We start from the raw sequence: 20,474 nt of genomic DNA on the forward strand, positions 1-20,474 counted from the left end.
AAGCCTCGTCGAGAGAAGCACGAGCTCAAAGTCCGATGACATCAAAGGTCAAAGGGAACTGGGGGGGGGGGGGGGGGGGGGGGAGAGGGGGGGGTCGTGAATAACATCTAAACAGCTGGTGTTGATATTGGTCATGTGTGCGTTTGTGGGACGCCTGCAGTCTGCGAGGTCGCGGTCAGTCCAAGAAAAAAAAAAAGAATCTGACTCGTGCGCGACCCCTGGAGCGACTCCCCGCCCGTCGGCCGTCTCCCTCCCCAGGCCCGGTTCCGCTGTGTGCTTTGGGTTCTTCAACTGTGTCCCCAAATTAGAGAAAGTGACAGGAGAGAGAGGGACTCAAACATGTCAGCCAATTAGGACTCTACAATTAAGGCTCCTGTTTCCTTAATAGGGGGGGGGGGCAAGGGGCGGAGCAGACTCTGGGACGGATCCGCAGATGACGGATCGGGCTCCCGAGGGCGCGGCGGGGAATAGGCTACAAAGGCTCTGCACCCCATCTGCTTGGCAGCTGGATCCGACTCGTCTGGAGGAGAAGAGATTCACTTGACATGTGCATATGTGTGTGTGTGTGTGTGTGTGTGTGTGTGTGTGTTCCAGTCTTCTAAATAGCACGGGTAATAAACTAGAGATGAAACCCGCGTTCCACATCAAGTAGGTTTGGTGTTTCGGGAACTCTCGCTGTTAGGAAACACTCGAGTCTGACAGGAACGTTCCAGGAGCTTCGGCTGCAAACACAGTGGATTGAAGTCACAGTTATTATACATCATACTATAAGATATTATACGTTTCCTGTAGACAAGGCTTCAGTCGAGGGGTGGGGTGGGGGGGGCGTCCTGATGATTGACAGAGCAACCGGCCTGCTGGGAAATTGACTTGAGTCATGTGACTTTGTCTGAGAAAAAGATCATTATTATTATCGCGATAGGAAATTTTAAAAGGTGGATAGAAATGGAACTCGCTATTCGGTGTACTGAGTCCTTCTGTTGTCGTAGCCTACTTGACATTACAGGCTGATCTGTTACCATGACTACCGCACTGGTTGTCTACATGGCTTTACAGCATTTAAAAGGATATGCGGCGCTACGCCAAAAACATTTGGGACTTTGGTTCCAGCCCCCATCAAAAAACACATTTAAACCAATTAGAAGCTAAAAACGACACGCATGTTTTCCAATGATTCATGACTGAGGACACAGACAACTGGAAACCGACGGCAACAACGCGCTTACATCCCGCTAACGGAATGCGTCCGGTTAGCTCGACACAACGCGAATGCGGCGGCGGGAAGAGGCGGCGTTAATCCAGATTGACATGTCCCGCAGACGAAGAGCAGGCGAAGGCGTGCCGATTTGTGGCGGCTGGGATCTACTTGCCTTCCGGAGGACAAAAAGGGGGCCTTAAAAAACACGAGCTCACGTACGTTTGCCGATCAGAGCCGGGTGGTTGGGGAATAATCAGCGTTTGTGCGCGTCCGTCTGCGTCTCTGTGTGCTTTTCGTGCAAACCGGAGGACGCCCGCGAGCTTCCTCGCGACCGGCCTTAAAATAAAGAAGCACGCCTGCCGCTCAAGGCGACATGCACAATCTCTCTCTCACTCTGTCACACACAAAAACACACACTTTTTGACTCGCTTAACGACGCGGCCCATATTTGATCATTAAAAGCGCCGCCGCCGATAAGGAGGCGGGCCGACGGGTAATGACGGACGCTTTTACTCTTTCGCTACCTGCAAAAAATAAAGCTCAGCGCTCATCCAGGAGATGGAGACTCCTCGCGGTCTGATAAAATAACAAAGATTGCGGCCGTGTGCCCGAGAGCCAGTGTGCACGGTTTGATATTCCACTCACACACACAGACACACACACACACACACACACACACACACACCCTGTGTGAGCAGAGGCAGCGCAGCCCTGATCCGGGCTTTCGACGGGGCCTGCTTCGACTAACACCGGGGCTTTAGGCGCCGCGTTCGGCGAGCACGAGGCCCGCCGCTTGTTTTGTTGCACCCGACAGGAAGGAACGTGCCGGACGAGGATCGCCGGACGAGCGCCGAGACGAGTCACGAGACTCGAGACGCCAAGCAGTCCGCGTCCTCTCTATTCTCACAGCCTGCAATTCAGACGTCCTGTACTCGTTTTTGAGAGTCTTCTGTGATTTTATACTGACGTCTGCTCCTTTTTGCACTTTTTACTTCGTCTTTAGCAGATCGGCCGGATTCCAATCATGGAAAGAAGACCAAAAGATGCCGTGAGGTCTCGACGGCTGGAAGTCTATTTTGGCACACATGTAATAGCTGAATTGCTAAATATTCCTGCTTGGTTTTTCAGTGTTCGGCTCTCCACCGGAAGCCATTTATCTCCACTTAAGCGGGTCCCTGCTGATGCAGCCGCCCGGGCGCCGGGGCCGGTACCGTCCTTTCATGTGATCTCACGTGAAATGAAAACATTTATTACATTAAATACTACGCGGTGCATTTAGCTACATTAATTCAAGTCCCTTTAGCTGAATGCTGGAAACTAATGAAGGGAAATACAGTTTAAATCTGAGCGGTCTACAAAAACAGCAAATAACATGAAGCTTTTATACCTTTTGAGCCTAACTGCATTCTGTTTGTGTTGTTGTTGTTGTCGTTTGCACTCATTCAATCAATTTGGTCCATTTGGAGTCAAACCAAGGGGGGCGGGACTCACTATGATTGACAGGGCGTTGCCGTGGTACGTCCTTCCTCTGCCTTCCCGATGCGGTAACCTCCGTTCACTGGTTGGAAAAGACCAAGATGGCGGCCGCTGTAATCCAAGATGGCGTCGGCCAAGAGGAGGCTTCAGAACAGCGGTCCACAAACCAGCGGGCGGGGGGGGGACACGTCCACTTCTCACGCGCGTCTCGTCTTGTCATTAGCTTGTCATGACGTCTCCTGGAGGCTCCTGGCTGCCTTGTCCTCCTCAGCTTCTCGTCCCTCACCAGACCTCGTCTCGCCGTGAGTCTCCTTGACCTTCATTCGTCCACGCTGCGGCTGTTTGGGAACGCGTTAGGTCGCCCCGTCCGGTAAGTACACAAAATCACAAGTAAAGCATGAAATATTCGGTCCTTGACTTCTAGTTCATTTCTTTTTCAAACCTCTTCAAGAAAAGATCTTTACAAAAGAGATCTTTACATCTTCTGCCCCCCCCCCGACTACGACTCGACCTTTCATTGTCTCGTCTGCTGTTCCCCCGCTTACACCATCTTATTCTCAACGTCACATTTCTTTTGTTTCCTGTAACCCGTCAGGAAAACATCGAATGCGTCCGACCTCCTCGATCTTTCCGACTTTGACAAAAGAAAAGCTGTTGGAGGTTCACACCGTTCTTTGTGTCACTAATACGTTTTTTTTTCTGCGACAGTCGGCCTCCCGTCGTAGTTTTAAAATCATATTTTGAAGAAGCTGTGAGGTTAATCCTGCTTGTACAAACTGCAGCTGTCGTCGTCCCCTAAAGAGGACATTGAATCTGAACGGGGGATGATTGAGATGGACTTTCTGGGGGACTTTTCTTCGTGCTGTCACATGACCCCCTCCGCTCTGGATCTAACAATGTTATGGTGACCTGCTCCTCCTGCTCGACCAGATGCCTTCTGAGGCCGCCGACATTGACATCGATAGCGGGGCGCCGGAGAGCGGACGGGAATAGATGTGCAAACGAGGGCGTTTCATAACTCCTGGTACCGAAATCAGCCTCCTGATCTGTTTACCTTTCATGTGCCGCATCCTTTCAGGCGGCTTCATTAAAACTCCAGCGGGAAAATCCATCTGCTGAGGACACGCAAAGTTTACGTTACACGACAGCCTCATCATTTTTTAGCCCAACAGCACGTCGTCGGGGGGGGGTCCGGAGGGGCTGGAGTTGCGGTCCTGCTGCACACGAGATCCAATTAGAGGTGATTTACTGCCCTCGCGGAAGAGGCAAATGGATGATAGAACGAGCAAGCGGATCCCCCAGATGCGACATTATCTTTTGCTGTATTCTGCAGGATTTATTCAGCATCGCAGCCCCAGTCTGACAAGCGGCCGCAGTCAGGCGGCGTCTTTCATGTTTTAAATGAAGCAGATAGGAAGCAGCACAGGACGAAACAAGGGCGGCGTCTCATTCTTGAGCGAGAGATCTCAACATAAAGGCTTCTCTTCTCTTTTGACGGCTCAATTAAAAAGCCAAAGTGTCACAGAGGAAGCAGTTCCTGGCATTTTGAAGCCGGGGATGATGAAGCGCATCAAAAGCGAATGTTCAGAGTGCGTCGCACTGCACACTGGCGGGGATGTTGGCGTGTGGATGTCACCACGTGTGTGTTGCGACGGCCTCTGAGTTGAGTTTTATGGGGGGGGGGGGGGGGGGGGGGTTTGAGAGGAAATAAATGACAGCTTAGTTCTGGGAGAGTCGTTACAGCTGACTTGTTGTCGGAGTCGGCTCCGACGGGAACACGGAGGACACGGGAACGGGTGGAGGCGATGGATGAGAATAGATTAAACACGTCTGAGAGACGAGGAAGCTGACAAATGAACGATGGCTGTTTCTTCCCCCCCCCCCCCCCCCCCCCCCCCCTCTCCTCGGATCTTCTGGTTGAGTAGCACGTTGGGATCGAACGGAAGGTGGATCATCGTCGCTGCGTCGTAATCGTGCACTTGTGCGTTGAGCTCACCAGGCAATCGATGGCTCATCCTCCTGAAGGCGCCGAAGAGAGAAGTACGACCGAGCGTTGACCCCCCCTTAGGCGTCTCCGGGCCTCGACAGCAGCACCGGAAAAGTGAGGAGCGACGAGAAGAAGCACCGCTCATAAAAAAAAAAAGCCTTAATCTCCTCGTACCGAATGCTCGCATAAACACTCATATTCTCAATATTTAATAGAATGGAGCTAATGATCTTTTTTTTAGCGGATTCTTACTGCAACATCTGGAACCATTTTGTTTGAGCGTTATTAGGTTTCAGCGGAGAGGCTGATATTTCCAGGGACATAATAACCCCGGACCGCAGTCATCTCAAAGCGGGCCCGGTAATTGGAAAAGGGACACTGGGACGCAATCACTCCGTCCGCGTTCCGGTTACGGCTTGTAAATACATTTCCTCTTTGGTTTCGCTACCTGCAAAATGTTTTGTCAAGGTGGAGAAGGTCATCTATATAAAGCAGGGCCCGACAAAAAAAAAAAACGGAGCACAACAGCGAAATGTGTTTTCACCCAGAGGAAATAAGTGTTTTTCATGTCCGTCTCTGTGTTTGTTGTTGTTCCTGTGAAGGGGACGACAGTTGCTTCGCCCTTTTAAAGAGTAGTGTGAATTGTATCTGGTCTCTTATGAATCGTTTTTTTTTTTTTTTCTTTCACAGAGGGTATTTTCGGCGGCGTGTTCTTCGAGCCCGCGTGGTTCCGGCACTCCGCTCTTCCTGTTTGTGCTGTGGATGAGAAAGCGATGTCACCGATGGGGTTTGATGTCTTACAAAGAACCGCGCGGCACGATCACAAGCGGCTCACCGTAAAAAACAAAAAAGCCTCCTTTTGAGCCCGGAGAGCACGAGTCCATTTCCGGATGGGTGAAAAAAAACAACAGAATCAAAATCTGCTGAATCTGCTGGACCAAACGGATGAAAATAAATAAAAAGAGGGCATTTACTTTACAATTCTGAAAACATCGAATGTCATCAAAAGACCACAGGAATGCGCAACTGTTTTTGTTGTTTCTGTCGTGTAGCATAAATGGGCTGCGTTGCGTTGTGTGTGTTGCAGAATAAACGGTCGTGTAGAGCATCGTACTCAGGGTACAAATTACCAGAAGAGAAGGTCTCGTGAAAAAATATCTAAAGAAGAAAGACGAGGCCACCGAGGGGAAGGAGTAGCAGTCAACTGATATGATTGTTCCATTATTGTGTAAAAGGGCCTCTAATGAACACTTGATTGTGAACGACGTTTTTTATTGGGAAAAGGCTGAAGCAGCATTGACATGCAATCAGTCGGAAGATATCCAATTTAGCTTCCTTTGTCCGCTGCAAAGTGTGTTAATCACGCTTACATATCTTCCATAACTCGGGTTGTTCTCCAGCCTCGGAAACGTCAACATGGGGATGTGATTTCTCTACGATGAGAAGCAGCAAATACTCATCGTCATTACGTTTGGATCTATTCGCAGATCCAACATGGAGCGAGTTTGACCCACAACGAATGAATGGTTCATGGCCGCTGCAGGGAAATCTGAATCGACGGGATATTTACTCAGTATTCTTATACTCGTACTTAACTATTTCTAATCTTCCTCTGTGGGGATCTTTTATCTTAAAAATGTAAACAGCGCTTTCTTCTATTTACTCGCAATGGAGCAATTTAAACATGTTGTGTTTTTACTTCTACTGTTGTTTTTCTATCACCATCATTTCACTCTGTTTTCTTGTATAATTACTTTATTCAGACTTGACTTTAATAAAGAAAGACATCTAATTCTCAATGTTTATTCTTCCTGTAGTTACTCCGTAGCAAATTTAATTAATCCTGCCCTCCATCCCAATCATTTTCGAGGAGCTAATGGAAGTCTGAAGAGGAAAAAATAGCACGTTAGGAACGAGTGCAGCTCAGCCGCATAATTGTCAGGATATTTCTATTATTCGCATCTGATGGCAAAGTCTATTTGCGGCCCGCAACAGAAACGTGTGGGGAGGAAACGAGTTTAACAGCCACTCTGCAGCCTTTGAGTCACGCAGAAAGCTCTGCTCGGCTGGGATTCTCTTCGCCGTCTCTCCCGTTGCCTCAAATCCTTCGTGCCGCCGGCCCGGGGAGGACAGAGATCCGTCAGGGCCATCGGACGCCGACAATGGAGCGGCACAGTTTGGGGTCTGCGCCCGTTTAAGCGGGCTGTGAGAGGGTTATGGATGTGCCACGCCGTATCGGATCTGAGTCCGGTATCTAATCAACTCCTGTCCCCGCCATGACGCCCGTTCACGATGGATTTCCAGTGCAGTGAAAATAATCAATTCATTTGGCGAGAGAAATAGGAGGAATCCCTGTTTGAAGGCACAAAACAGTTTTATAGATATCAAGTTCTCTCAAAGGGGTTTCAATGAATAAAACGGAGGCATGGAATCACGGCTGGAGGAGTTTTTAAAAAGAGGAATTTACCGATTTTAAGGTCATTGAGTCGACAAGTTTGAATTTCGGTTTCTCTTCATCCCTCTCCTCATCGTCACTGCAGACCTCCAGGTAGCCGGTTAACAGATTGATTTCAGCCGACACGTTGCACCTCTTTTGCTCTGTTCGAAGGTAATTGGTCGACAGACTATAGACTACAAATGGAAACCAAGGAGATTTCTGAGAAATGTTGTTGGCTTGTCCAATTACTTTTTGCCACCTAAAATTGGGAAACTGTAAATGCGTCACAACAGTTATGGATACTGTTTTTCTGAGCTGGAGGAAACAAAGTTACAGCTAAACTTAATCTGACTTCCGATCCAATGTGCTGGACAACAGAACGCAGGCATCACAAATGTTTTCTTTCCGATTCATTTTGGAAGATGGTCCTGTGAAATATTTTACAATCAGAAGAGTTTAATAATGTTGAGAAGCTCTGGGATACATAATAAATATAATTGCTACTCATTAACAAACAGCTTACAAGTATGAACTACAGCTTACAAAACAAGCCCGACGTCTATAGCAGTAGTGTCGTTTTTGGGGGCGTGGCTTTGATGGGAGGCCCAAAAGGGGGCGGGGGCTGTCAGTGTTGACGACGCAGCGACTATTTCAGGACCCGGTGCTGCTTTGTTTTGTGATTCACGGCGTTTCTTGGCACTATCCGGCCCACCTTCAATCATTCCAACATTTCTACCGGTTGCGCTTGTCCAGCCTGAGTCTTCTGTCCCTGAACCATCTTTTTCTTTCTCATCTCTCTTTACAGAAGGGTTGCTCATTGTTTGTGCCGATGATTCAACCAGAAGAGCTCAGCTTCCATCCAAGCCCCACTCCAAAGAAACAGCGTCTTCACAAAAAGAAATTCCAAAATAGCTCCTCCCACCTCACTACACAGAAGGGCACTCATCACAGGTCAGTGCTTAGCTACGGATCTCACACTGTGACTTTTCGTTCTTTTTTACTGCATTTATCCTTTTTTCTGGGGAAAATTACCGCAGGTCAGAACTCATTGTACAGAAATGTGGCTGAAGCCTTGATGGAATGAATCACACGAGTGAGTCACAGCTCACAAGCGGCGATGAATACTGTGGATTTGTAATGTATCTTCACGCCGTGTCTTTTCTCAGCAGTCAAACGAGTTGTTAGACCAAAATACAACAACACCTCATGCCTGCTAGAAGTGATTAGAAACAAGCAGGAAAAATGTTCTCTGTCCACTCTCGGATTTTTCTTAAAACATCCCCTGACCCCACCCTTCCCAAACCAGAGCAAAGTATGTCAAATCCTCCCGGAGACTTCTCCGGATTCAGTGTCATCTCGCCTAAGACATGCCCGCATAAATACTCCCGTTATTCTAATCAGAGGCCGTGTGCCGCGCAGGGATTGGCTGATGGCTGATGACTCACTCCGGCAGGCTGGTGTGGGGCTGGCGGAGGAGAGGGTGGGTGGATGTGTGGGTTGGTTTTTAGGTGGTGGTGGTGGTGGTGGTGGAAAGAAAAGACAGGGAGGCGGGAGCAAAGCTCTCCCTCTCCCTCTCTCCCGTCTTTCTCTCTCTCTCTCTCTCCCAGCTTGTGCGCATTGTTGTTGCCAGAGCACGCTGGTTCTCACACACTGACGCACAACATAAATACTTGCAGGGGACACTCGACTTGATCTACAAAGACTTCCTCACTGTTATTCCTTTCTTATTGGCCTGCCTCCCCGGCCATGGCTGCCTGTAACCAGACTTAAGGAGAGCTCAGAGGGGAGAGGGAGAGCGAGAGAGGGGGAGAGAGAGAGAGAGAGAGAGAGAGAGAGAGAGACCTGTGCTGATGACAGAGGCTGCAGCCTTCCCTCTGTTGCAGCTACAGTACGTGTGAAGGAGGGAGAGGCAGCAGTGACTCCATCTGAGCTTCGCAGTGCAGAGCGGAGACGTTCAGCCCTGCGGTTTGTGTCCAGCGCGAGACACTCGGTCCTCCCGGTCCCCCGAGAACCTCCACCTCCACCTCCGCCTCCGCCCCCCCCCCCCCCCCCGGCTCCCCCTCCACCCCCGCCTCGCACCACCAGGACCCCGGCAGCATCCGCAGAGAGGAGGTGAGTGCTGCTCCTCTTGACGTGATGCTGATTGGAACAATAAGGGGAATGTGTTGATTTGACGAGCAGGAAGGGCGGAAAGTTCTCCTAGAAAAGAAAAGCATCCATCACTAGTGGGTTGTGCATTGGCATGTGAGGTGTGTGTGTGTGTGTGTGGTGTGTGTGCGTGTGTGCGTTTTCCTTCTTTTTTACATCACTGCTGTGCGCTGTGTGTTAGTTTGAGTGAAGGCTTGTTTATCGCTTTGACTGACAAGTGAGAAAGACATCAGGGACTTGGTGGAAGAGGGTGAGGGTGTGAGGGTGGAATCTATCTGCCCCCCCCCCCCCCGCATGTGTAGATCCATGTGTACCTGATGGAGAAAGTGGGTGGAGTGAGGAGCCTTGCTGTAATCTCAGCCTTGGGGTGATTTGATGGAATGCAGCCTGTGCACGCGCCTCGCGTGGACGCGGTGATTTATCGCCGTCAGAAGGATCCGCAGATGTGTGCACGTCAGACGTGCGCTGTTTTTCGTCCAGTCCTTTTGTCTCGACCTGCGTCTCACTGCAGGTGGTGAGAACGAACCCGATCAAAGTCCTGCCGCTTACATAAGGAGGCTTTTCAGCACCCTGGAGAGGTCTGGAAAACAGGGCCGACGTCGAGTCCTATATCCAACTAATGAGCCAGATTATGAAAGAGCCCCCCCCCCCCACCCCATCCCCCCCTTACTCCCCCCATCTGTAATATATGCAAATTGGCCCCGTTGGACTGGATGTCTAAAAGTGATGACACGTATCAAATTCTTCATGTTTATTTGGATTCGGAGCTCAAACTTCCTCCCGACGCGAAGCCGTCTCCGATTCCATCCGAGCCAAACGCCGCAGCGCCTCCTCTTCCTCCTCCTCTTCCTCATCCTCCTCCTCCTCCATGTTAACGAGTGACACTTGTCGCCCGTAGCCCGTGTGTGTGTGTGTGTGTGTGATGGAAACACCAGAATTCTGTCCTCCGGTGCACCACTTGTTGAATCAAAGTTCCGCCTGCCTTAAACCGGCCACCACTTCCCTTTGGGCCGGTGTGTCTTGTGTATGTGAGCCTCGGGGGTCTCCGGGTGGGGGGCCGCGAGGTGTGAGTGTGTGCGGATGTTTTAGGCCCCGGGGGCTGAGCTGCCATTGAGGGTGAGAAAGAAAAGCCGCTGTTTGCCTGCGACCATTAAGTCTCCAGCGACTGTGGCTTTGAGGAATCGGCCCCCACCCCCAACACTCCCCCCCCACCCCGCTGACCCATCCACGTCCTTTCCTCACCCATCCCTCAACATATCAACCCCCCCCCCCCCCACGCCCTTCAGCCCCTCATCCATCCATCCATCCATCCATCCATCCACATTTCTTCCACCGGGTTTAAAATATTTGTCACTTCAGTTTCGGAAAGCAACCACCCCCCCACCCCATCACCCCTCCTCCCTCCACCCGCCCGCTCGCTCTGGTCGCCACAGAAACGGCTGATTCAGGAAGGGTGGGCGGGTGTCTCCGAGCTCTCGCTGCTCTGCCCCATGCGGAGCTTTCACAGTACTTTGTGTTTGCCTCTGAGATGCTTCCTTGGCCCCTCGATGCTGCTGACAGTTCAGGTTGCTCAGTCACATGTTACGCAACCACACAAAGGCTGTTTGTCCCCCCCCCACCACCCCCCTCCGCCCCTCACACAATAAGCAAATGTTGTTATTTCCAGTTGCCGTCCACGTTGAGCTGGCTTGGAACACGGGGGGAACCTCTTCACGGCCCCTTTGGTTCACGGCTTCCTTCATTTGTGCTTCTGGCCCGCACGCCGTCTCTCGGTCAACCAATTAAGCGCTCGGCTGGTCCCGAGAGGTTCGAGGTCTATTTTCTGCCCAAACATACGACGCCCGGGTCGGACTCCCACTGTGAGTGTTTAGAGACCGAGGTGATTAATAATGTAGTAAACCGTGACCGAGTCGTTCCATAATAGATGCGCCGTGACCTTTCTCTTACATAAGGTCAATGACGCAGAATGGGAGTGACGGCGTACCGGATTGAAATGAACTGATGGAATCTAACAGAATGTTGGATGAATTATGCCCCCCCCCCCCCCCCCCCATGCTTCCTCCCACTCGATCGAAACCCCAACAAAAACAGCACCCGTTTGCTTCTGCAATCACAGATGAATTCATCACTGGCTATTTTTATTGTTTTCGTGTTTGTGGTCTCTTATCCGTTTTGTTGCATGCTCAGGATGGCGCCGGTTGCCATGGCAATGATTTGTACAGTAGCTTAAAAAAAAAAAAAACACTGCCATTTGGAATAAAAGAAAGAAGCAGAAACGGAAAATGAAACCAGCACTGCAGGACCCGAGGAGCTCGTCCTGCTGCGCCTGATTAAATTAAAACAGGAACCCGCGAGGAGGAGCAGGGAAGACCAGCTCCGTCTTTTTGTGTTCAATGAGCTCACACCAATTGGCTCATAAAAAAATCGACATGCAGGTAATATTACCTGACTATTCACAGATCTTCAAAAGAGCATCCCGGGAGTTCGAGCCCTGTTTGGCGTGAACTCGCTCAGAGCACAATCTCACTTAACGACGTCTCCTCGTGGCTTCTGTTTTTACCAACGAGAAGGTGTAAATGTGTGCTGGCTGCAGGCGTTTCTCCCCCCCTGCAGCGTCCGGGCCGGTACGGTCGGCGGTGACGCAGCTCGGCGCGCCGCGTCATCCGGGGAAGGAAGGAAATAGGAATCCGGGCGGCGGGCGGGGGGCGTCACCGCGCCTCGTAGGGACACTTTGAGATCGCTTGGGGTCACTCGTTCCCTCTCATGTGTGAACGCGTCGGGGTGTAAATGTGCGAGGAGGAGGCAACCCGCGGCATCAGGCCCTCTGATGGTTTAATGGTCACATGTGTCAGGAAACCAGACACGTCCAAAGCTGCAGATACGTTTGTCCTACGGTGAAAAGATTAATACGTCCACGTAGATCCCAAATATCCAGAACCCAAATATGAGAAAACTGAATAAAGCTTTCAAGCGACATAAGAACCACAGGCGCAAATGGACAACAACTCGCTGGATAACCGTAGCGGTTATGAGGTAACCACTAGGGAAGAGTTTATTATGCATTTAAAAAGGTCTGCATAAAATGAGGCCTCTCAGCCCTCTTTTGACCACATCAGGTCCTTTTGAATGAGAACGTTCTTCATTACTCCCACATGTAGTTAATGAAGCTGTCCTCGCGGCGTGGGACGGGGCCCTGTAAACTAACCAAAGCGGCGTCATATGTGGAGAGAAGCCGTGAGGAGCGCTGCAAAGATAAAACTGCCTGAGAAAGATCTACTGTAAAAGGGCAAAATGGCACCAGCCAGCACAATGACGACGCACAATCATGCATAACGAAGGTAAACCCGAACCTCTAACCGTCCACCAGGGAGCCTGTTGCAGGAATAAATCACCGGCGATGCACTGCTATCCTTCGCCACATCTTGTGCTCCTCATAGAATTGGAATAAAAAAGAAAGAAAAATGCTTTTTGGACAAAAAAGCCCAGAGGTTATTTCTCTGTGCCATTGACCAGCGCGGAAAAACACATCAATCGGGCCGGAGCGTTGCCCTCGGTGACGGGTGACGCTCCTGCATAAACATGAGCGCGGGCAGAGCAGTTTATTCTCAGTCGATCTCCTTCCTGCCGCTGTAAATACTCACCGGAGCTGAAAAACCAAAGCAGCCGGCATGGACCCGAGCGACCCCCCCCCCCCCGGGGACCTTGTGTTACTAGAGGAGGTCCTCTGCGGTCTCACTCTTCGTCCCCCTGGGAGTCGGCATCTTTTTCTCTATGTTTTGAATACACTTTGTTGTAGTTTTGGCGGAATTTCCAGGCTCTTTTCCTACGGAGGTGCTCACTCACCTCGCTAAACAACGTGGAGTCACGTTCCAGGCTCCATTCTCAGTCGCATTCGGCTTGTCTGGAGATTCTAGACCTGATGTGAGGAGACGCAGCAACAGACCAACACGTTTCATTTTTCGATAGGATGACACCTCCAAGGCCACCTTAGCCTTTAAAAAACACCGGGATCAAGAAGGAACCTGCATCTGGACAATAATAAAGAAAACGCGTTAAAAAGAGAAATGAGAAGAAGCTGGTTGAGCCGAAGGAACATCGCTCACACACGTGCAGATGTATTCTGCCGATGTGATGTAAGGGAACAGAAAGACCGAAGAACTGGAGTCGAGAGATCCTCCCCTTTCTACACTCAGATGGATTCCTCCATAATCATTTTCAGCTCCAGGTGAGTATTTAGCCTGGTCGCCTCCGTCAGGCTCCACCCAAAGTGGATCCCGGGCGCCATGTTGAAGCCCCTTAATTGGTTAGAATAAACCAATCATCACCTCGCTCGTAAGAGTGACAGGAGAAACTGCGCGTTCAACCTCGGGCCAAAATCGCCCGCCCCGACGCCGAACGTCCCCGGCTCGTCTCGGGTTCTCGAGCGTCGCCCCGGGGCGACTTTGCACCGGGACGCACTCTTTCCCGCCATCTGCTCTCCCGCTCTCCCACCGGCCAGTTGTGAGGCCTCCAGTTCAAAATGTCCTCCACACACACACACACAGTGGGGGGCTTTTGGTGGGGGGGGGGGGGGGGGGGGGGCATAAAGCTCTGGGTTTAACATCCATCTCAGCACTTTCCCCCTGATCTCTGAGCCGCCTCCATAAAGTGCTGACCGATCCTTCCTCTGTTGCTTAGTCAGAGGAAGAGCGCTTCCCTCAAACCAAGAGAGGAGCTGCGGGTGATTGGATCCTTCTTCAGGAGAGCGAGAGCGAGCGGTGTGAGTGTTGCTGCTCGGGGTGGATTTCTGGTTCTGATTGGGCCTCGCCGGCTGATGGATACGCGGAAGCTTACCTCCGTCCCCCGAGGTCCAGCGCTCGCTCTCTCCTCCTGCTGATGGCTTCATTAGTGGCTTCTGAAGGAGCGTTTTCCAACCCACCAACATGGCTACACACACACACACACCGACAAACATTCACACACACACACACACACACACACACACACACACACTTTGTCGCGTTACCCTTGACGTTTGGGGACATTGACTCATTCATTTCCTGGAGACATACTCTAACCTAGACTGAATCAATTTTTGCCAATTAAATATAGTGATTTACAAGCAGGGGACGATCGTTTTGTCCCTTTAGCAAAGACAAGTCCCCCCAATTTACCTGTATGAGCATAATTACGGCCCCCCAATACGCACACAAAACACACGCACATATGCACATATAGTGCATCGCAATAAAAACGCTAAAAGCAATAAATATGGCGAAGTTAAGAGGAGAAAAAGATGAGAGTTTGAGGATCCTGCATGACACACTTAAGATGAAGAATCCCCCAAAAGTCCTCGCAGAAAATAGATTGGTATCCAATCACCTCTTTTATCACCGTATATTCTGTATAATATACAGAGAATGTGTGTGTGTCGAGTTTGACAAACACACAGACGCTAAAATAATCAAAATCTGTCGCAGGGGGAGAATTGCATGCTGGGAATGTTTTTTTTCTTTGAGCAATCCGAGAAATGACGTCAACAAGCAGTGAAGTCCTCTCTTCGTTCTTCAGAACAGCACTACGACACTGTAGAAGTATAAAACTCATTTAAAACTCAAATACCCACGCTGGATATTTACTGATGAAGGAAGCTGCACAACTTCTGCTACACAACTTCTGCCAAATAGGCCACATTTCCATTTAAGCACAAACAATTAAAAGTATACAAAACTGGACAAAGACAACGTCCAAAATCAATCACTGAATATGAGAATGAATTCTCTGCTTATGTTTTCTTGGCTTTGTTGTGCTTTTACAGTCCAGTGACATCAGCTGTGGTACCCAGCTGCTTAATAACATTTCCTGCCCACTGGCCAGCTGATTCCCCTCGAATGATTAATTAATCAAGCAGCCCAGTTGGACAAAAAGCAACAGAGGATTCTTGAGGAACTGGGAAGATTTTTCTTTTAAGTCCCGCCAGGTTCTGAAGATACCAACCCTGGTTTTAATTCTCAAAGGTCTTAGATACCCAATAATCGGTTTATGACTCACTGGAATTTAATTGTTAGAAACACAGGTTTACCTTTTCATTGATTACACAGTGAACAAAGACTTCCCCGGCTTTGCGGGAACATTGCTGTTCCTTAATCCCAGCGCCTTGTGATCTCCAGGTGAGGGGGGGCTTTCATCCTGTGATCTGTAGCTTTAGATTCTATCTTTATCCTCGTAACCTATTTTCACTTCCGGGATATATCTGTCAAACACACAATGTCTGTTTACATCAAAAATCCCGTTGTTGTGACCCTTTTAGAGTTAGTGACGGTGTGGACTCTGAGGGGCGGGGCTTAGCGACAGGTCAGTTGCATTGGGCGGGGCTTAGCAATAGGTCAGTTGCATTGGGCAGGGCTTAGCACCAGGTCAGTTGCATTGGGCGGGGCCTAGCACCAGGTCAGTTGCATTGGGCGGGTCTTAGCATCGGGTCAGTTGCATTGGGCGGGGCTTAGCGACAGGTCAGTTGCATTGGGCGGGTCTTAGCATCGGGTCAGTTGCATTGGGCGGGGCTTAGCACCAGGTCAGTTGCATTGGGCAGGGCTTAGCACCAGGTCAGTTGCATTGGGCGGGGCTTAGCACCAGGTCAGTTGCATTGGGCGGGTCTTAGCATCGGGTCAGTTGCATTGGGCGGGGCTTAGCGACAGGTCAGTTGCATTGGGCGAGTCTTAGCATCGGGTCAGTTGCATTGGGCGGGGCTTAGCGACAGGTCAGTTGCATTGGGCGGGGCTTAGCATCAGGTCAGTTGCATTGGGCGGGGCTTAGCGACAGGTCAGTTGCATTGGGCGGGTCTTAGCATCAGGTCAGTTGCATTGGGCGGGGCTTAGCGACAGGTCAGTTGCATTGGGCGGGGCTTAGTGACAGGTTGCATTGGAAAAACTGGCTCTGATTTGATAGTGGTTTATATTCACTCTGCAGTGGTGTTTGTGACCACGGTGGTGCGTAAACAGATAAAGGACGACAGTATAGTTAGTAATAATATGAATTATGTCACTTAATGTGCCGAGTGTCCATTAGAGGGGAGAGAATGAAGGAAAAGACGTGAAGAGGTTGCTTCGGGAGATGTTTGTTGCTCGGAGCCCTTCTGGATGGCCTCCTGCTCGATGTCGCCTCCAAAGGGCATTTTACCAACTGGAACGTTGCTCGAGATGGCCGACCTCAATAGCTTTCCAGGTCACCGAGAGACGAAAGGACAAGGACGCATAGATAAGCAGCTGGAAAGCAGCATCCCCCCCCCCCCCCCAGATGTCCTCCATCACGGCCCGGCGGGGGCCTGAAATGTGTGCGTCATCGCCCCAAATGGCTCCCATGTCTCCGGTCGCTCTGCAGCTCCTGCCAATCGTACCAGGACAAGAAGATTCGACTGCTGCTTTGACTCGCCGTTCAATCTTTCTCCTCAAATCAGTCTCTTGACCTCCTCCGCAGCCTCGTTCCACTCCAGTCGGCTTCAGAATGATGGGTTCTTTTCTCGGATCAAAATACACTCCATGATCAAGGAAAGTATGGCCAGTAAAGTTATTCAATAAACTATTTGTATCAGATGGAGAGGGAATAATCAGAGTAGTTTTAGGATTAAAACTGCCAAGACGGTTCTACAACATCAGCTGAATTCATGTTTTTTAGCAATAAAGTTCAGCACGATACGCACAGGCAGAAGAGTCGGAGGCCTTGCTAATCATCATTTACATATATTGAACCTGGAGCGACTCAATCCGCGGGTTCCTCTCATGAGGTCTGTGTCACCGCAAGCGGAGACGAGGATGTGATGTGAGTAAAGCTGTTAACAACACACACACACACACACACACACGCACGCACACACACGCACACGCACACGCACTCTCAAATACCTCCAGCCAAGCGATCATCCCCGTTGCTGCAGCACCTGCCTCCCATCAGCCACCTCGCCGGGCAGAACGGGATCCGTGTTAACCTGCAGCAGCGCTCAGCCGTTCCTCCGGGGCCGCGGAGCTCACATCTTCTCGCTCCGCCTACACCTTTGCTTCTGATACGTCGATTTCCTTTAGCTAACAATACTTTATTTTACCTAAAGGGTAAATTACAGTGAGTAATAGGGGCAACGGTCCCTCTAATCGGTCCGGTATTGTGCGTCCGCTGCACAAAGCGAGCATCAGTGTGACGTCACCACCTCGGTACGGATTGTAATTAATTATAGGAAGTCAAAAGAAATGAAAAAGCTCTTCTCTCCCGCTCCTTCGGGTCAAGGAGAAGTCTGGCTTTGGAACAACATCTTTACTCTTTGGCTCGAATAAATATCCACTGGCAACGGAATGAATGACCTTGAAGTGGACTAAAAATAAAACAGCACGATGTTGTAATTCTTAATAACTGTGAGTCCGTATTCCAGCGCAGAGAACGGGGCCCTGGTTCCATTTCGTATTTACAGTGCACACCTTTGTTTGTATTCCTTTATTTGATCTGGCTCCCTAAATGTTTTTCTCTGACTGAACCTTCCCCCCCGTTTATTCTGATGTCCTACTTCACAAAAGTGGGGGAATTATGGGAATCATTTTGCCTGCAAGTCCTGGAGAGGACCATCATGGGAGATCCGGTCACAAGGAGGTAATCGAATTTGCGGTTTAAGCCAATGGATTTTTTTTTCCACCAGCGGGTCGTCATGGTTGACTCCCCCCTCCCCCCCTACGACCACCTCTCCTCCCCTCCCCCCGGGCTGCGGGTGTCACGCATGGCCTCATCTCATCCGAAATGGCTTTGGAGATGCTAAGTGCCTCTTACTCTTTAACAGGTGTTATTAAATATCACTCATTAATAATCCAACAACATGCGCACGGCCTCCCGGCCTGTTTGTGGTCTCGTGGGCTTCACTGAACAGACGATAAACACCATTCATCGCTTTTGGACCAGAGCTTGGTGCAAAAAGAAAAACAAGCAACCTTATAACCTGACAGAGCCATTTGTTAGCTGCTGAAATGAAGTGTTTCACCTTTCAAACAGGCCGTGGAAGCAGCAGATCTCTTACTTTGGTAAACGTAGCTTTGTGTCTCGCTCGTACATCATATGTATTGATTATGTTTATCGGTGCATTAAATCCGACCTTCTGGTTTGAGGAGTTTAACGGGACTGTGATGCACAGTTGTTTGGCTTGTCTGAAATGAGCAAGCGTAGCCCCCCCCCCCCCCCCCCCCTTGCTTTGTGGGCCGCGTCCTTGTTTGTTTGGAGGCCCGTGAGTGACCTTGTTCTAACCGTGCGTGGCTCTGGCGTATAGTAGCGACCCGTCAATCACCGGGTAGCCCCTCCCTGGCGTCTCGGGGGGGGGGGGGGGGGGAGCTCGGCCCGAGCAGATTGAGATCGCAAACCTTCAAGCGCCTTCAAAGCCAATCGGCCTCCCTCTCAGTTCAGTCACGCGCCGACACTTCTCACCCCCCACCATCCTCACCCCCCCCCCCCCCCCCCCCCCCCTCGCCTCCTCACCTCCATTGTCATCCCTTTGCCGTCGCCCTGCATAATCTCCACCTCGGTGTCTGTCTTTCCTTTCACCGGGTCTCACTCAGGTATCTGCATCCCATCCAGGAGGCTTAAGCTATTTATTCCCTTTTGGGGCTTTGAAGCGTCTCTTATCCCAGAACGAGTGGGTATCATAATTGTTCCTGTAATCCCACCTCGCCTCAGCCCACTGCCCCCCCCTCGCACACACACACACACACACACACACACACACAGTGTGCAAACCCATTTAACCCGTCTCGTCGTTGCCCCTCGGCGGCACACACTCACCAGCTAATGGCCACCGGCCTTTTCTCATTAGTTAAATATGTTTTGTGGTAAAGTCTTGAATGACTTTTGGGTTAATGGCAACTGATCACAGACAGAAATTGGCCTTTAACAAGAAAATATATATATATATATATATTTCACTCTTGTTGCGCTGTCTCTTAGTTCGTTCTTCAGCCACACGGACGAGCCGCCTGTTTGCGCCGGAGAGCCGGTAGCAGTGCGACTGAGGTCAAAGGTCAGTGAAGGAAAAAAAAAAAAAAAAGGAAAAGGCTCCATTAGAGATAATGGTGGCGCCCGGTGGTCTACGTGTAATCATCCTCCTGCCGGTAGATGCCCAATTTAATTTAGCTCTCGGGTTTTGCGGTCACAGAGGTGTAAGTGATTCACACACACACACACACACACACACACACACACACACACACACACACACACACGCACACAGCTGCTTCCTGTCCGGTTCTGATCTGAGATCCGATCGATTCGTCCCCTCTCATTGTTTGCCCCTCTTTCAGTATCGTCACAGTCGATTTAAACTCCTTTGTTCCCTTTTGGAACGACTCCGGCGTGCGTCATTACTCGACCATTGTTGACGCCGTCGCTCCACGCTGGTTTTCAAAATAAAAGGGGCTGCGACAAATGACGGAGGACGTCAAATGAGTCCCGCGCCTCCGTCTCCTCCCGCTGCTCTTCTGAATCTGTCTCGGGAGGCCAACGCTCGCCGGGTTCCCTTTTTTTTTTTTTTTTCGCTTCTTTTTTTTTAAACCCGAGGCTTCTGGGCCAAACAGATGTTGTCGCCGGTGGATGATTTTCCGCTCGAGAACTCTTGATCCTCGCCCCAAAACGCAAACGTTTTCCAAGCGTTGAGCCGCTCCGGCGGTTTTCGCGGCCGCGTCGGCGTGTAGACCTCGCGGCCCCCCCCAGAGGGGACCAGTTGGAACCTCTCGCGGTGCCGGACGTGGACAGACAACTGGCCTGCCGACTGAGCACCAGAAGACGCCTCGGCGCGTACGCACGGGGAGCAGCTAACGCCTCCCATGTGTCGGCCCGTCTGTGTCGGGCTGCTAGAAAAAGAAAAAAAAAAAAACAGCGTTTGCGGCTGGTTTCTCGGCCAGTAAGAGAGGGATTATGGAAATATATTGATATTTACAACGTTATTTCTGGAGAGAGAGTGCGGCTTTTGTGAAATTCACACAGCGCCGTCACATCGGATCCAAGTTGTTATCGGTCACAGACGTCAGAGAAGAAAAAGACTCTTCTTAGTCCTGAATAAATGAAATTTATAATTTATGGGATGACGTCTGTGTGGAGCCTTTGAGGGGCCATCATTAGCAACGGCCCCTTTCGGCTCGCTGTGGGCTGCATATTAACTCCTGATACTTGCCAACAAAGAAAGTGAAATAGTGAAATTACATTTCTTTCACGAATGAACTATAATTACATCG

General features: G+C 50.3%; 1 protein-coding gene across 1 annotated transcript in view; it reads left to right on the forward strand.

Moving 5' to 3' along the window:
* The first annotated feature begins 8,747 nt into the window (after positions 1 to 8,747).
* LOC120829562 (prickle-like protein 2) overlaps positions 8,748 to 20,474 on the forward strand; it is a 34,914-nt gene continuing 23,187 nt past the window's right edge. Inside the window, exon 1 of the mRNA XM_040193773.2 lies at positions 8,748 to 9,210. The gene's annotated coding sequence lies outside the window, so the exon portion shown is untranslated. The remainder of the gene's footprint in view (positions 9,211 to 20,474) is intronic.

The sequence above is a fragment of the Gasterosteus aculeatus genome, chromosome 2 (genome assembly GCF_964276395.1).
Source record: "Gasterosteus aculeatus chromosome 2, fGasAcu3.hap1.1, whole genome shotgun sequence".
Taxonomy (NCBI): Eukaryota; Metazoa; Chordata; class Actinopteri; order Perciformes; family Gasterosteidae; genus Gasterosteus; species Gasterosteus aculeatus.